Below are 18,919 nucleotides of genomic sequence, written 5' to 3'. Positions count from 1 at the left end.
CAAACACTTTGTTACAGGAAATGTTCAAAATGTCCTCCGTTAGCGAGGATACATACATCCACCCTCCATCGCATGAAATCCCTGATGCGCTGATGCAGCTCTGGAGAATAGCGTATTGTATCACAGCCGTCCACAATACGAGCACGAAGAGTCTCTACATTTGGTACCGGGGTTGCGTAGACAAGAGCTTTCAAATGCCCCCATAAATGAAAGTCAAGAGGGTTGAGCTCAGGAGAGCGTAGAGGCCATGGAATTGGTCCGCCTCTAACAATCCATCGGTCACCGAATCTCTTGTTGAGAAGTGTACGAACACTTCGACTGAAATGTGCAGGAGCTCAATCGTGCATGAACCACATGTTGTGTCGTACTTGTAAAGGCACATGTTCTAGCAGTACAGGTATATTGTCGCGTATGAAATCATGATAACTAAAATGAGCTCTAACATGGAAATTAAGCGTTTCCAGAAACATGTCCACATAACATCTTTTCTTTATTTGTGTGTGAGGAATGTTTCCTGAAAGTTTGGCCGTACCTTTTTGTAACACCCTGTATATCAACGGGGACAGGAGAAAATGTGTGCCCTGACCGGGACTCGAACCAGGGATCTACTGTTTACAGGGCAGATGCTCTAGCCATCTGAGCCGGTGAGGGCACAGAGAATAGTGCGACTGCAGGGACTGTCTCACGCACGCCTTCCGCGAGCCCCAAATTCTCACCTTATATGTCCACACACTACATTCGTAGTGTCCCTACCCAAAACACTCATTCCTCGTGGAAGACATTCTTACCAACATGTCCGAAAGAACAGACACCATATCCATATAAGTATATAGTTCTGGCAATACCGGCCATGACCTCCTTCTGTGCGGATGCATACATATTACCCGAACTCTTACGGGACTTGCCCTAGTGTGGTGGTGACCGTTTAATTAGCCCCTTGTTTAGCTAACCAGTATTTCTTTGTATTATCAGTATTTTTTGTATTAAATATTAAGTGGTACCCTTTCTCCCCTGTGCTGTTCGTCAGCGATTGCAGTATATTCCATCCATTTCAAAATTATCATCAGTATTTAGATTAGGTCTAGAATATATTCTCCTTTCAGAAGGGTCTGTCGTACACCTTCCTCCTACTGCCCGGTATTGTTTTGCTTCAGTAGCGATAGCCTTACTCGCTGTAAAATTTCATTAGGCGCACGCGATGACGGTCAATTATATCGCAATGCAGAAGGTCGATTGGGGAGGCGAAGATTACATTTGCAATCTGGACTGATTGTTTTCTTTTGCGCGATGTTAAACCCTCGCCGGGAGAGCCACGCAGGAGTGCCAAACCAGAAATGGATGAAACTAGAAACAGGTTACATACATAAGAAGGATGTCGAATGTCGAGAATCATAAGGTTTATTAATAAAACCTGCATCTTAAGAGAAAGTCGGCTACAATGTGGACAGGGGCAGTGGAAGTTGTGTACCGCTTTTTTCCTCGAGATGACAAATGATTTCTCTCATGCCTGATACAGTCCAAATCAAGTGTTCTACCTAATGATCAGCAGTGAAGACAGATGAAGACCTAAAGTAGACGAAATTGAATCCTTTTCTTCCCCAACCTGTGGAGGATACGTGGCACACGTACATTATTTATGCGTAGGAATCTGTGGCGAAAGAACGGCCACTGTAATGGATTGTTTGTGGTCGAAGGGCGATTTAAAATAATAATAAAGGATAGCGTGAAACTCGATGCTGAAATACATCCTACTCTTTTTGAAAAGAAAGAAGGAGCACACCCAATATATCGCTCGATGCCAGTGACTCATGACAGCTCCCACGCCATGAGACACTGTGGTAAGTTTTGGGATTTAACCTGTCCTAGTCGCACACACTCCACGTTTGCTTGCGGAGACTGTCGTGTTTACGTGTCAGGCCGGAATCTATTTTGCTGGCCCACTTTTGGTAAAGAGAGATTACGATATCCTCCTGGATGAAAGTAAAGTCGTAAGGAGGAAGAGGACGAAACTTTTCTAGAGCAGATTTTTAATTAGCCTATCCACGCCAATGAAAGCGCCTGAGTCATACAAGTTGTGATAAAAAAAAGTGGGAAGCGATCACTGGCAGATAGGTGTTGTACTCTCACATTTAGAAGAGTCAACTTGGTTAGAAAACTTCCGAATCAGCGATGAACATTCCTGCTCCAGTCCACAGAATTAGCGACATATTTGTATTCGTGTCGATCTATTGTGCACGATATCCTTTGCCACTAAATGAGAAATTTGGTATATCAGATAACTAATGGTTCAAATGGCTCTGAGCACTATGGGACTTAACTGCTGATGTCATCGGTCCCCTAGAACTTAGAACTACTTAAACCTAACTAACATAAGGACATCACACACATCCATGCCCGAGGCAGGATTCGAACCTGCGAACGTAGCAGTCGCGCGGTTCCAGACTGTAGCGCCTAGAACCGCTCGGTATCAGATAACATATTAAGTACTTGTGCAGAATGTTGGGGTGTTGACAACCAGTTAGATTCAGCAAATACGCAACCATGTATATCTTCTTAACCAATAGAGATAAATTGGCTTCTTTTTGTGTTAAGTGAAAGGAATGTATAACCTGTGAGCGCAGTCACGATTCAAATACGGCAAAACGGTTTTACGTGGAGCGAATGCCGATTGTGGAATCTGAAACCTAGCAACAAAAGTCACATTTTAAGAACAGACATTGCAGTGTTTACATGAACAACCGAAAACGGTATTAGGAAAGCAGACTGGGGTACCTGAGCTTACCAGTCAAATAATTGGGGTGGTAGGTTAAGGAACTCGAGCTGTCCAATGAAGTGTGAAGACATGCCCAGGGCGAATTTCGTGTAATTCTACGCAGGAGAAGAGGCAGAGTGATACTGGTGTGTTGATATGAAACACTTCAGTTTCTCGTTGAAGTTTGCTCATGGCTGGTTTCAAGAATAATAGCTGGTGCATGAGAGGGACGGGCACTGCCAGCAGACATATTTAACAGAGCCACTAATACTGCAACTGCTGTCCAAGAGATGTCGCCGTATGAGTCTCTCATTGCTACGTAGTGACATCACACTGCCTTGTAACGAAATGCACTAACGTTCTCAAGAAAAAACTACTCATTCTTAAACCTGTTTTCTTCTCAAAGTAACAACTAACATCCAGGAAAGTTACTCAACAGTAAGGCAGTTATTAATGGGACAGAGGTATTAGTGTTTTGATTTTCATGTTAGTGTGTAATGGAAAAATGTTAATTGTTTCGTTAAGGGTAATGACAATTAATTTAGCCTTAATATGAAGCACACATGTTTTGTTAGTTAGTTAGTTTAGTTAGTTGCGTGTTCCATTGATTCATAGCACGGAAATCCGTTATGATGTGGAACGTGCCGAATGCACAAGAAATACGCACAGGAAACAATTTTTTTTTTTACATTTTAGTGTTGTACCTAAATATTTCTAGTATCTATCCCATTCCCTTAAGTGGCACAAAATGCATATTAAACTTCCTGGCAGATTAAAACTGTGTGCCGGACCGAGACACGAACGCGGCTCCTTTGCCTTTCGCGGGCAAGTGCTCTACTATCCCAGCCACCCAAGCACGACTCACCCCCCGTCCTCACGGCTTTACTTCCGCCAGTATCTCGTCTCCTACCTTCCAAACTTCCGAAAACGCAAATATTATATCTCCAGATTTATTTACTCATATTCAAGAATTCATCTATGGTATAGAAGGAGTTGTCAAGGAGGTATGGTTTCAATTTGTTTTTGAAACTATTACTGCTGTCTGTCAGACATTTTATTTCATCTAGTAATTTATCAAAAAGTTTTATAGCAGCAAATTTTACCCCTTTGTATGCCAAAGATAGGTTAAGTAAAGGATAGTGTAGGTCTTTCTTTTGTCTGGTATTGTAATCATGAATGTCGCTGTTATTTTAAACTGGTCCATTTCGTTGAGAAAAAATTTCATTACTGAGTAAATGTACTGTGAAGCAGTTGTAATAATTCCTAACCTTTTAAACAGATACCTAAAAGATGTGCGACTATGAACCCCACACATTATTCTATCTACTTTCTTTTGAGCAGTGAATACCTTTTGCCTCAGTGTTGAGTTGCCCCAGAATATTATTCTGTAGGACATCAGAGAGTGGACGTATGCAAAGTATGTTAGCTTACTAATTTCTGTATCCTCAAAATTGGCAATTATTCTGATTGCAAAAGTTGCTGAACCTAGTCCCTTTAGGAGATCCAAAATATGACTTTTCCAATTAAGATTCTCATCTATATGTACACCCAAAAACTTAGTATGCTCTACCCTGGCTACTGACTTCTTTTGATGTGTTATGTTTATTGAAGGAATTATACTTTTTGTAGCAGAAAATTGGGTGTACTGTGTTTTTTCAAAGTTCAGAGCAAGCTGATTCGCAGAAAACCAATTAATAACTTTTTCTAAAGACCTAATTTGTGTCATTTTCTATTGGACTTTCTTTTACTGGATTAATAATTGTGCTTGTATCATCAGCAAACAGTGTCAGTTCAGCATCTTGTTTCACATAAGAAGGGAGGTCATTCACATATATCAAGAACAGAAGGGGACCAATGATCGAACCTTGTGGAACACCTAACGTAATTTCGACCCAGTTAGATGAAGTGGCAAACTCCTTTGAATCACTTGAAGCACATAAAGAGACGTTTTGGTTCCTGTTCTGTAGATATGACTTAAACCACTCAAATGCTGTTCCATTTTACCATAGAATTGTAATTTCTCTAACATAATGTCATGGCTCACACAATCAAATGCTTTGGATACCCCTGTAGGCAGTCTCTTTAGTACGTCTGTTAAATTTTCTAAGTGTCCTGCCAATAAAGCACAGTCTTTGATCTGCCTTCCCCACAACATTTTCTATGTGTTTTTCCAATTGAAGTTCATCATTGTAATTCCTAGGTACTTAGTTAAATTTGCGGCCTTTAGATTTGATTGATTTATTGTGTAACCGACGTTTAGCGGATTCCTTTCAGAACACGTGTAGACTGCATCACACTTTTCGTTATTTAGGGTCAATTGCCTATTTTTGTACCATACAGAAATCTTTTCTAAATCGTTTTCCAATTTGGTTTGATCTTATGATGGCGCTACTAGATAACAATAAACGACGGGATCATCTGCGAACATTATTTGTTTATTTATTATTTGTTTCATTAACAGTACAGAGTAACCAACGGCCTTCAAATGTAAGGTGGGTCGATGCTTTTGAATCTAATAGCAAAGACTTCTCATTGTTACAGTCTTATTGGTATACAGTTGTTAATGCTTTTTTACAGCGAATTGAATGCTTAACAATTGTTAAAATGGCTCCATATAATATGTTACTACCTAGTTGATGAGAATATAATTTATATAATGCAAATGTCAAAGAAAAATAAAAAAAGAAAATGTAACACAATTGGCATAGTTAAAATAATTTGTAGTATGTGGAGGGAAGTGATATGCTGTATGTGAATGTGTAATACAGTCTATGTAGCATGTTGGTTAGTAATGGTCTATTTCTATCTATTTCAGATGAGAAGGTCTCGGTACAACCTCGAGGTATTCTCATCTGAAGTGGTTTGTGCTTATGTATGTTTACACAGATTATACATATTAAATGCTGATTGAGCACTTCATACATGAAATACATGAATTTTATCTTTACATGAGAAATACACTTATGTTTGTAACTTGTTAGTAAAAGTAGAATATAGTTCATCCTTAAATAACTTAATACATTTCCGATATATAAAGTTCATTGATTGTAGCTTTGAACAGAGAGGAGAATATACTTCTGTCTGCACACAATAGGACGAGCAATACATTATTGCTTGTGTTGTGTGCAGTATACTTTAAACACTATGCAGGATGCCATTGCGGAGGAGGAGCCTCAGAATAAAAGTTCCTTGAGCCGTCTCCTCGCAAGGGACATTACTTTATTACCACAGTCTTAGTATGTGGTGCCGATGTTTATTTGTCTTATGATTGTTGTGTTTTGTGTCCTCCCATGTGGTATGTTGCGTTGTTTGTCCTTGTCTGCGCCTCCTTCCATATGGGTTTTGGGGGTTGTATTCCTCGTGCAGAGTGTTCGATACTATATCGGCTACGCTATTTTTTGTGTTCCAGTCATCGGCATTACGTATTATTCTGGCGATGTCATTGTCCTTCTATGTAGGTCTCACTTGTGCTAGGGTGTCGCACAGCAGTGTGACACGTTCTGGTGTTCCAGTTTCTCCGCATACGCATACTTCATCGTTAGTCCCATACGGTTTTAAATGTACCGGATGCTGCCCGTGGCCTGTCAGGAAATGGACCATCCTCCTGCTTGGGTCGACATGTTTCAGTTGTAGTCTTTCGTGTACATCAGGAAAGAAAGAGTGTACACGGCGACCCTTATCGGATGCATCCCACTCTCTCTGCCATGTTTGAATGCACCATTGTTTCATTTGTGTTTTCTTCATAATGTTGGTTCCCGTAATTTCAGTGAATTATCGAGCCTGTCCTTCTTAGGCCAGTAAAGTGCAGTTCTATAACGTATTGTTATGTCTATAGGGCAAGTCCCCATCAAAACGCAAAGTGCCTCTAGTGTAGTGGTGTTGAAGGCTCCGGTCATTCTGAGGAGTACACTACGCTAATCTCGTCTTGCAATTGTCTTGTTAGTCTGTATGTTCAGTCGGTGAGCCCAGGCACTTGCGGCGAAGCATGCGATGGTTTCAAATATCGCAACGTGGTAGGTCCTTATCCTCTTAATAGGTAATTTGTTAATAGGTAATTTGTACTGAGTTGTGTTAAGTCTTGCTAGCATGTGCATAATTTTCAAGGCTTTGTCAATTGTCAATTCTATATGATGGTTGAAAGTCTAGATGCAGTCCGAGATAACGTGTGGCTTGCTTCCTCTGTATGCTTATATTGTCTAATTTTAAAATTGGATTCCTCTGTAGTGTCCCTCTGAGCAGTATGTATACAGTTTTGTTGGGAGCTATTTTTAATTCATTTTCTTTGCACCAACTGTTAATTTTCTGAAGCAGTTGCGTGCCTTTTGTCTTTGGTGCTCCTCTCGAGTTGGGTGAGACCACTACGAGCAGGTCATCTGCGTAAGCCACCACACCTCTCACCCTGTCGTCACTGTCCAGGGTGTTCAGCAAGGGCTCGATTGCGATGTCCCAGAATATTGGTCCGTAGATCGTGCCCTGTGGACATCCCTTTGTTATTCTCTTGACAACCTTCCGTGTACGAGCCCTCCACTCCGCCACTCTGCCTCTGCAGTAGTCGAGGAGGCTATGGTATAGGAAAGCTGATAGCCCCATTTCCCTTAATCTGGCGAAGAGGGATGGCCACCACAAGTTGTCAAAAGCCCCGGCTATGTCGATTAGAATGGCGGCTGCGTGTTTGTCGCTGATGCTATTTGTAACTGTCAGTGATTGGTTGACGGCGTCTTCCCTGAAGCCGAATTGTTGGGGCGTTAGGCCGAGGAGGCGTCTGTGCGATTGTAAACGGTCACACGGGAGCCTTTCCTGTACCTTGAGGAGAGTGTTCGTGAGAGAGATCGGTCGGTACGTTTTGGGGTCTGTTGGCTCTTTGTCTTGTCTGCGAATAACATAAGACGGCTGCTCAGATTGTCTCCTAAATCGCTTGTATAGATAAGGAGCAGCAGAGGGCCTGTAACACTACCTTTGGGAACGCCAGAAATCACTTCGGTTTTACTCGATGACTTTCCGTCAATTACTAGGAACTGTGACCTCTCTGAGAGGAAATCAGAAATCCAGTCACATGGGACGATAATCAATAAGTAGACAATTTCATTACAAGCCGCTTGTGTGGTACAGTGTCAAAAGCCTTCTGGAAATATAGAGATACAGAATGTATTTGAAATCCCTGCCTAAGTGCAGTGAACTAGTTGTGTTACAGAAGAACGATGTTTTCTAAATCCGTGTTGACTTTATGACAACAGGCCATTCTCTTCGAGGTAATTCATAACGTTCGAACAGAATATATGTTCCAGACCCCTGCTGCATATCGACGTTAATGATATGGGCCTGTAAATTATTGGGTTACTCTTCCTAGATTTCTTGAATATTGGCGTGACCTGTGTAACTTTCCGCCTCTGAAGATGGAAATAAATTGCAGAAATCGGTAGCCTGAATAGTGCAGTGATTACTTAATTTTGACGCAATGAATTGTCGTGTGAACTGATACAAGGTCACATGCTTTCGTTTGACAATAAGTCGTTTCTTAAAAAACATGTACGTGGACACAGTCATAGCTAGAGGCTGGCGGGTAGTCGTCGACAAAGTGAAGAATGTAGCGTGAGCGCGCATTTGGAAAGTTCAAAAGTAAGTTTGTGACTGAGTGACAGCATGCTTACAACGGTGCGTTAGTAATGTCCTGCACTTACAATCATACTGCTGGGACATCTGATCCTTGTATTTGTTGCTAATTAAACGCACGTAACGGAAGTTACAAGAAGGGTCTTCATATGTCGTCACTTTCAGGATTCCGTTCCCCAGTCGGTGAAAAGGGAACTCTTGTAGGATCACATTGTCAATAAATTTGTTTTTCCCCTTCAAGAAGTGAAATACAAGTAAAACGTATCAAAAGGATAAATTTCGCAAAGTTTTTAATACACAAAGTGAAATCAGTAAAACCTTACATCCTAGCCAATTAAATTTCAATGTTAGTTTGTTTTCGTAATGATCAGATTGCGGCGCTTAAATCTGACACTAACGTAGGCTTCCGAAAATACTTCTGCCTCAGACGTATAAAAATCTAACAGCGCCATCCATTGGTTCTATGGTGTACTATGCCGTCATAAAGGTAAACATCTGAATTACTAAAACGAGCAGACACCGAAAGATTTAAAAGATGGTACCTTTTTTTCTGCGATCTGTTTTGATGAAATAAGGCCTATACGTTGCCCCAAGGTACGCTCAAGTTACCTTTGAAAAACGAATGAAAATTCGTATAACAGTCATGGAAATAAGCGTTTTCAAACAAACAGGCAGACACGGCGGTTTTAGATAAGATTTTAAATCACGATATATTTTTTTACCGTGTCCGAATTTGATGAAATAAAGCCTATATGCGAGATGCGACACATTCGTAATAACGTTTGTCGGTGAGCCAGGAAATGTTTGTTTTGTTATGGATCCAGTTTTGTTATGGATCCAGTCACGGATCACATAAGTTTATTAACCAGGTAATTAATTTATGTCAACCATGACCACCTTCAGATCTGAGTAAATCTAGTACACCACATAATTCGTGTCATTGCGTATATAGATGGTTCAGTCGTCTAGCCAGGTGTGACTCTACCATCTATATGCACAACGACACGAGTTATGTAGTATACTAGATTTACTCAGTTCTGAAGATGGTCATCGTTGAACGAAATTAATTGCTTGGTTAATAAAGTTTTGTGATCTGTGACCAAATCTGTAACAGATTAAGGAAAGCTTATACGTTACCCTAAGATAAGCACAAATTACTTGTGAAAACTCCATGAATATTCTTCTAGTAGTTTTGGAGATTAGCGTGTTCAGACAGACACACAGACAAGGCGGTTTTACATTTTCATTGTCAAAACATATATAGACAGATATAGGTTGACTGCTTTTGCCTCCTTTAAGTGTAGGCGACCTCAGTGACCGAGAGGTTCTAGGCGCTTCAGTCTGGAACCGCGCTGCTGCTACGGTCGCAGGTTCGAATCCTTCCTCGGGCATGGATGTGTGTGATGTCCTTAGGTTAGTTAGGTTTATGTAGTTCTAAGTCTAGGGGACTGATGGCCTCAGATGTTTCGTCCCATAATGGTCAGAGTCATTTGAACCTTAAGCGCAGTTTTTATAGTTAACAAACCAAATTACTATAAATTATGTTCTCGAGCTGGACAGTATAATAAATTCACCACTGGATAAATTAACTTCGGAGATAAGCCAAACAAACATTGACTAGGAATTTCTACTGGTACGTCTATGGAGTATTGCCCACGTCCTTTCTCTAGGCAGACTTTTCACCGCCTTTCCTCGTACGGTGAAAGCGGTGCTGGATGTGGGGCTGGTAATTAAAGAGGCGAGTCGCTCAGCTGTGAGTTGGGAGCAGGGAGCAGGGGACAGGGTCGCGCTGATTTATGCGCGCGCTCGGCCGGCCATGATTTATCCCCGGCTCCGGCTCCAGCTCCAGCCCGGAGTGGCTGGAAGCGCGGGGTCGCCGGGTCGCCTCCCGCCGCCCGCAGACCGGGTGGTCAGCGTGTACAGTGAGAGCAGCCAGCCAGCCAGCCGCCGGCTGCCGGCCGTGGAGACTCCCTGCCTGCCCGCGCTGCGGCTTCTGGGCTGAGCGGCGTGCGACAACGTGAGCCACAGTGCTGGAGGTTCCACTGTTCGTGTCAGCTGTCTTCTGACTTTTTTCTCTTTCTTGATGTGCAGACTGAAGGCCGGGATTCGAACCCGAGTCTTCTGTTCACCAGATGATGGGCTAACCCAGTGGTCATCAAACTTTTACGCTCAAGGGTCAATACCGACATTGTGGGTTGACACGTCGGGCCGTACATGAACCGATATTATTATTATTGGTAACCTACATAAATTAGTATGTTATGTGCCGCCAATAATCTACAGTGACGGTGTGATAAGTTGGCCTCTGGCCCCCAAGTACTGGAAAAACTGTCACCATTTGGAACATTTCGTGTCTATTGTGCCCTGTTACAGATTGGAACCCCCTCAACGAACCCAAAGCTGTGACACCGTGATTGCCTAACGAAGTGTTCTTGTGTCGTCTGTGGGTGTGAATGAGTAGTAGGTTAATAAGAGTTACTGTACTTATATTTAAATGCGTTATGTAATTTCAGATACGACCACGAATGTGTCATGCACACGTTTAACTTGACGATTATTTGTATCAGAACATTTTACCGATCTGAAGATGGCGATAAGCGGAAACCGTCATAAAGTGTAAGGAAACGTATGTGATCAAGACGGACTTGTGAAAATAAAAGTGTTCATATCCTTTGCTACAAATAAGTACCGCATTTAGAGATGATCATCTCTGTAATGCGCTTTCACGAGTCCGCGTTCCTTAAAGGTCAAAATTTGTATCATGGCAGTTGATCGCTACGAATCTACGAATCGTGCTAGCCCGTCAGTTTTCAGTACTGAATGACGAACAATAAAACAGTCATAAATTAAATTAGCTCACGGCCTAATTTACTACCGTCAATTGAAACTAAGCGCACCATAAAATATTACTGTCTCTATGAGTACTTTTGTTTGTTACTTAGCTGGAAACCGGGACTATTAAGAAGCTCTTAATGTCAGTTGACGTTATTTAATTCAGTTGTTAGTTTCTACACGCATATTGTTATAAAATACTGCTGGAGAACCACGGGCCACACGTGACCCACGGCCCACAGTTTGACGACCACTGCACTTTCGACTACGCCGCCACGGCACAATGGCTTTGCGCAACTGCACGCTCCACCCTAGCATGCTTCCCTCCTGCGTCCAAATTCCCACCCACTCTTCAGCCCACTTGGTATTCCCCAACACTCGAACAGCATTGCACGCTCTCCACTGTGGTCTAGCGTTGCTGCCTCTGGATCACGGGTTCCCGGTTTCGATTCCCTGTCGGGTTGGGAATTTTCTGCGCCTGGGGACTGCGTGTTTGTGTTGTCCCCATCATTTCATCATCATTCCTGACAATTGTTAGATTGGGCTGTGTAGAAAAATTGGACTGTGTAATAATTAGGTCTTTGTACGGGCACTGGATAATGGATAATGGAATGTAGTCGAATTAAGTCGGGTGATGCTGAGGGAATTAGATTAGGAAATGAGACACTTAAGGCAGTAAAGGAGTTTTGCTATTTCGGGAGCAAAATAACTGATGATGGTCGAAGTAGAGAGGATATAAAATGTAGACTGGCAATGGCAAGGAAAGCGTTTCTGAAGAAGAGAAATTTGTTAACATCGAGTATAGATTTAAATGTCAGGAAGTCGTTTCTGAAAGTATTTGTATCGAGTGTAGCCATGTATGGAAGTGAAACGTGGACGATACATAGTTTAGACAAGAAGAGAATAGAAGCTTTCGAAATATGGTGCTACAGAAGAATGCTGAAGATTAGATGGGTAGATCACATAACTAATGAGGAGGTATTGCACAGAATTGGGGAGAAGAGGAGTTTGTGGCACAACTTGACAAGAAGAAGGGACCGGTTGGTAGAACATGTTCTGAGGCATCAGGGGATCACAAATTTAGAATTGGAGGGCAGCGTGGAGGGTAAAAATCGTAGAGGGTGACCAAGAGATGAATACACTAAGCAGGTTCAGAAGGATGTAGGTTGCAGTAAGTACTGAGAGTTGAAGAAGCTTGCACAGGATAGAGTAGCATGGAGAGCTGCATCAAACCAGTCTCAGGACTGAGGACAACAACAACAACGGGCACTGATGACCTCGCAGTTGAGCGCCCCACAACATCCTCTATATTTGAATAGCACTCCAGCATCGAACGACACCGGGGACTCTGTCTGAAACCCGGGCTTTAATCAAATGATACCTTTTCAAATCTCAAACATCTATGATTTACGTGTGCGGATTGAGGCGATATATGAAAATTTGCATCAAGGCCAGGATTCGAACCAAGGCCTCTTGCTCACTAACCATTACGCCATCCTGGCACAGTGGCTTTGCACAACTTTCTTTCTTTTGCGGCCACGACAGTTTTCTGTCCAGAGCCAATCACTCCATCTCAGTGTAGCACTTACAACGTCCTGACCTATACTGATGAGCCAAAAAATTAAGAGCATTGCCCCCAACTGGTGGTGTTCCAGGCAGCGATGTGACTGACCGTATGAGGTGCCCATGAAGTTTAAGCGGAACGAAGGCGAAAGGGGAAAGATTCTTTGACAAAAGGCTGCTCGTTATGGCCCGACAAATGGGAACGAACGTCTCAGAAATGGCGAAGCTAAGCGGTTGTTCGTTTACTAGTGTCGTGAGCATCTCTGGAGAGTTATTGAAGGCAGTGACATAACAGGTAGGCGGCAAGGTGCTGACCGCCTACACTACATCACAGAACGTGGACGTTGCCCTCTTTAAGGGGGGTAGGACGTCAGAAGAATTAAATGATCTGCTGAACAGAATGAACAGTCTAATGAGTACACAGTATGGTTTGAGAGTAAATCGGAGAAAGACAAAGGTAATGAGAAGTAGTAGAAACGAGAACAGCGAGAAACTTAACATCAGGATTGATGGTCACGAAGTCAATGAAGTTAAGGAATTCTGCTACCTAGGCAGTAAAATAACCAATGACGGACGGAGCAAGGAGGACATCAAAAGCAGACTCGCTATGGCAAAAAAGGCATTTCTGGCCAAGAGAAGTCTACTAATATCAAATACCGGCCTTAATTTGAGGAAGAAATTTCTGAGGATGTACGTCTGGAGTACAGCATTGTATGGTAGTGAAACATGGACTGTTGGAAAACCGGAACAGAAGAGAATCGAAGCATTTGAGATGTGGTGTTATAGACGAATGTTGAAAATTAGGTGGACTGATAAGGTAAGGAATGAGGAGGTTCTACGCAGAACCGGAGAGGAATGGAATATGTGGAAAACACTGATAAGGAGAAGGGACAGGATGATAGGACATCTGCTAAGACATGATCGAATGACTTCCATGGTACTACAGGGAGCTGTAGAGGGTAAAAACTGTAGAGGAAGACAGAGATTGGAATACGTCAAGCAAATAATTGAGGACGTAGGTTGCAAGTGCTACTCTGAGATGAAGAGGTTAGGACGTCAAACGGGCAGAATTGGAGCAGGAGAAGCACCACAGGACATTTTGATTTACACTGTCCATAATTTTACAAATACACCCATGAAACTTTGCCAGAACGAACAGGAAGGATTCAGGATTCACACTCATAGCAGTGGAAGTTCAAAAACATAACAAAATAATTTTTTTCACATGTGAAATTTCATCATTTTTTCACTTACTATTGGCTGCATTTATTGCTATAGGTACACTTTTCTTCATAAGTAAGAGATAAGAGAGATTCTTTGGTGAATTTTGCACAGCAAACAAACCATACTTACAGATGTATGAAACTCTAGAATTTATCTAATTTATGAAAAAATGAATGACCTGTTACATTTTAAACTTCATGTTTAGAAAAAACTCAAATTTTATAATTAATTAACTCAATTTTTACCTCAGTTTTTAATATATTTGGAAAATTCTAGAGTTCCACACAGCTGTAACTATGTTTTGTATGCTATGCAAAATTCATCGAAGAATCTCTGTTACTTATAAACAAAAGTGTACCTATAGCAACAAATGCAGCCAGTAATAAGTGAAAAAATGATGAAATTTCACATTAAAAAAAAATTATTTTGTTATGTTTTTGAACTTCCACTGCTATGAATATGAATCCTGAACCCTCCTTGGTCGTGCTGACAAAGTTTTATGAATTTATTTGTAAAAGTGTAGACAGTGGAAATTAAAATGTTCTGTGGTGTCTCTTCTGCTCCAAGTCGGCCCGTTTCACGTCCTACCCCCTTAAAACAGGATAGCCAGGTGCTCTGTTCGGTCGATGTGACTGGGAAGTACTGTACCATCCACCATACTCCCCGGACTTGAGTCCTTGTGACACTGATTTGATTCCGAAGATGAAGGAACCACTTCGTGGCATTCGCTTCAGAACTGTTCCAGAGATTCGACAGGCAGTAGACCGCTCCATTCGCACCATCAACAGAACAGGCTCTGCCAACGGTACACTACGCCTTCCACAATGCTGTCAAAGGGTTATACACATCGCTGGTGACTACTTTGAAGGATTGTAACAGGTGCAAACATGTAACTCTTTTGTATCGGGCCGGCCGTAGTGGCCGAGCGGTTCAGGGTGCTACAGTCTGGAACCGCGCGACCGCTACGGTCGCAGGTTCGAATCTTGCCTCTGGCATGGATGTGTGTGATTTCCTTAGGTTAGTTAGGTTTAGGTTTAAGTAGTTCTAAGTTCTAGGGGACTGATGACCTCAGAAGTTAAGTCCCATAGCGCTCAGAGCCATTTGAACCTTTTTTTTTATCGGTGGTGAATAAATAGTTGCCGCTATTTAAGTTCCAACCTTCGTATTTGCTGCGCTAGTCTGGTTCTTGTATTACATTATCCATGCTCCTTTCATCACTCCCTGTTTTGCTTCTTAGGTAGCAGAATTCCTTGACATCTACTACTACTAGGTCCCCATTTACATATTCAGTTTCTCGCTTATCACTTATCTGCTACTGCTGAACCCTTCAGTCTTTCTCTGGTTTACTCTCAGTTCATATTCTGTGCTCAGTAGACTGTTGCTTCCGTTCAACGATTCCTGTAATTCTTCCTCAATAACACTGAGGACAGCAATGTCAAAAACGAATGGTATCATTGATATCCTTCTCTCCTAAATTTTTAAACTCACTTGTGAACTTTTTTTTGCTTTATTGAGTCTTTGATATGCAAATCGGGCAGCTGGAGAGAAAGACTGAAACCCTGTTTTCCACGTTTTCTGTATCTAAGAGCTTCTCTCTTGATCTGTCCTTTCTTATATTCCCTAATAAACCTTTCAAATATTATTTATCATCCTGCCTTCTCTATAGAATATACCAATCTTATTCGAAATTTCACGCACCCTGCAACTTCTATGGAACGCTTTATCAAGGTTGACAAATCCTTTGAAAATGTCTTGATGTATCTGAAGTTTCGTTTCGTTTACCAAGAGAATAGTCAGAACTGGCCTAGTGTCTTCGCTTTTTATAGTGCCAAACTGTTGCTCATCTAACAGATCCTCAAGTTACTTTTCATTCTTTCGCTTATTTATTCTGGCCAGAAACTTCTATAACCCGTCAAGCTGATTTTGCGATTCTTCTCGAATTTACTTATTCTTGCGCCCTATGGTACTGCGTGTATGATATTTGAAAGTTCGGTGGTACATATCCAGTCTTACAAACTTTTCACGTTAAGTAATTGTGTGGTAGTCACTTCCTGTGCCGATTTTAGAGTTCACAAGTAATGTCTTTTACTTCTTCTTTCCTGTTTAATCACAAGGCTTCAGAAGTTCTGTCAGACTGTGACTAATCCTGATTCGCTATATCCTCCAAATTGTCACCGACTTCCTTACGTTAAGATGTTAGCGGACACTTTGTGTGACTCAGAGTACTCTTTCCACTTATCTGATCTCTCCTCTGCGTTTAGGACTGGAATTCCTTTTGCATTTGTTTAGACTTGTCAGCTACAGTGTTTTCATATCTGTTGAAGGACAGACAATTCAGTTGATGTCCCCCCCCCCCCCCCCACACACACACACACATCGTAGGGAGCCTTGAGGAGTACTCGATGTGGATGTCATCTCAGATATCTGAGTTTTCGTTCTCTGGTTATCCCTGTCAACACATCCTGGCTGTGAAGGGGAAAGGCCGGATCGTCATGCTACAACTGAACGGTGTTTCGAAGACAGGCATGCTGCTGGAACAGCCTTCGGACAGAACGCGATGATCAATAAGTCGAGTAAATTCATTCACAAGCTGGTCATGGGCACGTACAAAGACTATGGCTCCTTTCTACCGTTCTACCACGTCTCCACGTCGGATAATCAAGCTGCACTGAATCCATGCAATCGACTGACACAAACGCTCTACTTCAGTATCGTGATTTAGTCAGGGTTGGTCATATAAACGCCTGGTACCAGCACTACACAAAGGCTCTTTTGAAGTGGCGGCTAATATTTTGTTCGGTGGGCCTGAGACCTTTCTGCTGGACAAAGTGCGAACGTATCTATCCGAAGAGGGGCGTTCAAAGGCAAAATATCCTTTTCATAAACGCAGGTTGGTTTTGTTCACGATGCCAATACACTATACTATTCCCCGCTCTTTTGGCTACCAAGTCCTATTTGTCAATGTAATCTGCGCTCAACGCGACGGCACTACGCCACCTTAACGGGAAGGAGTGTAGACCCGCATGGTAGTACTCTGGTGGGATCGACGTCGGAGACAGCGTCTTGCTGTATAAGTAACTCCCTCTTCATTCACGCACTGCTTCCCGCGGAGTGCATTCTTCATTGGCCCAAAGAGATGAAAATCGGAAGGTGCGTGATCCAGGCTGTAGGGTGGATGAGGAAGAAGAAAAGTTTTCTCAGCTCCTCTCGCGTGTGCAGACTTGTGTGAGGCCTTCCTTAGTCATGGAAGACGGAAAACTCGTTTGCATTTTGTGGCGGCGAACACGCTGATATCGTATCTTCGGTTTCCTGAGTGCAGCACAATACACTTCATAGCTGATCGTTGCACCAAGAGGGATGAGGTCAAACAGAACAATCCCTTCAGAGTCTCAGAAGACCGTCAACATGACTGTACCAGCTTATTTTATTTAATCATATGGCTAGGGCCACCCATCGGGCAGACCGTTCGCAAGGTGCTGGTCTTTCAATTTGACGCCACTTCGGCGACCTTCAGTCGATGATAGGACGATGATGAGGACAACAAAACACCCAGTCCGTGGGCGGAGAAAATTCTCCGACCCGGCGGGAATCGAAACCGGGTCGAGAGGATTGACAATCCGTCACGCTGACCATTCAGCTGCCGGGGGCGGACGACTTTACCAGCTTAGGGCAGGGCTTTGCACTTTTTCTTCGGAGGAGAGGTGGTGTGGCGTCACTGCATGGATTACGTTTGGTTTCCGGTTCGATCTAAGGAACCCATGTTTGAGCATCCGTGGCGATGTTCGACAAAGAACTGTTACGATAACCCACGTAAACCGCAAGCAATTTCCCACTGATGGTCCTTCGTTGCTCTTTGTGGTCTTCTGTTAGGCGACGAGGAACGTAGCTGGCACTTACTTTAGAGTACCCCAACTGGAAGACGAGTGTGTCAGTACTAACAACAGAGGCGTCCAGTTGTGCAACGAGGTGTTTGACTCTGATCCGTCAGTCACCTCGAATGAGAGTGTCCGCACGTTCCAACACTGCAGGGATCACAGCTGTGTGTTGCAGCCCGGCACGCGGGAGAACGAACAGGTTTGCGTGACCATCTGACGATGATGACAGACGCCTCGCCCAACGACTCACCCTAATTTTGTTCACTGCCAAGTCACCATAGACACTCTACAAGCGTCTTTGGATATCTCTGGTGTCTCGCCAAAAGAAAGATGCCATCTACATCCACATCGACATGATTACTCTGCAATTCACATTTAAGTGCTTGGCAGTCATTTGCTTTAATGACTTCCATCCCAACTTGCGTATCATATCTGCCACACTCTCTCCCCTATCACGTGATAATACAAAACGAGCTGCCGTTTTTTGGACCCTTTCTATGTCCTCAGTCAATCCCACTTGGTAAGGATCCCACACCGCGCAGCAACATTCTAACAGAGGACGAACGAGTGTAGTGTAAGCTGTCTCTTTAGTGGAGTTGTTGCATCTTCTAAGTGTCCTGCCAATGAAACGCAACCTTTGGCTCGCCTTCCCTGCAATATTATCTATGTGGTCTTTCCAACTGAAGTTGTTCGTAATTTTAACACCCAGGTACGTAGTCGAATTGACAGCTTTGAGAAATGTACTATTTATCGAGTAATCGAATTACAACGGATTTCTTTTGGAATTCATGTGGATCACCTCACACGTTTCGTTATTTAGCGTCAACTGCCACCTGCCACACCATACAGCAATCTTTTCTAAATCGCTTTGCAACTGATACGGGTCTTCGGATGACCTTACTAGACGGTAAATTACAGCACCATCTGCGAACAACCTAAGAGAACTGCTCAGATTGTCACCCAGGTCATTTATACAGATCAGGAACAGCAGAGGTCCCAGGACGCTTCCCTGGGGAATACCTGATATCACTTCAGTTTTACTCGATGATTTGCCGTCTATTAC

Source organism: Schistocerca serialis, chromosome 1, assembly GCF_023864345.2.
Source record: "Schistocerca serialis cubense isolate TAMUIC-IGC-003099 chromosome 1, iqSchSeri2.2, whole genome shotgun sequence".
NCBI classification, from domain to species: domain Eukaryota; kingdom Metazoa; phylum Arthropoda; class Insecta; order Orthoptera; family Acrididae; genus Schistocerca; species Schistocerca serialis.
The sequence above is the reverse complement of the archived record's forward strand: the minus strand, read 5'-3'. Positions refer to the sequence as shown.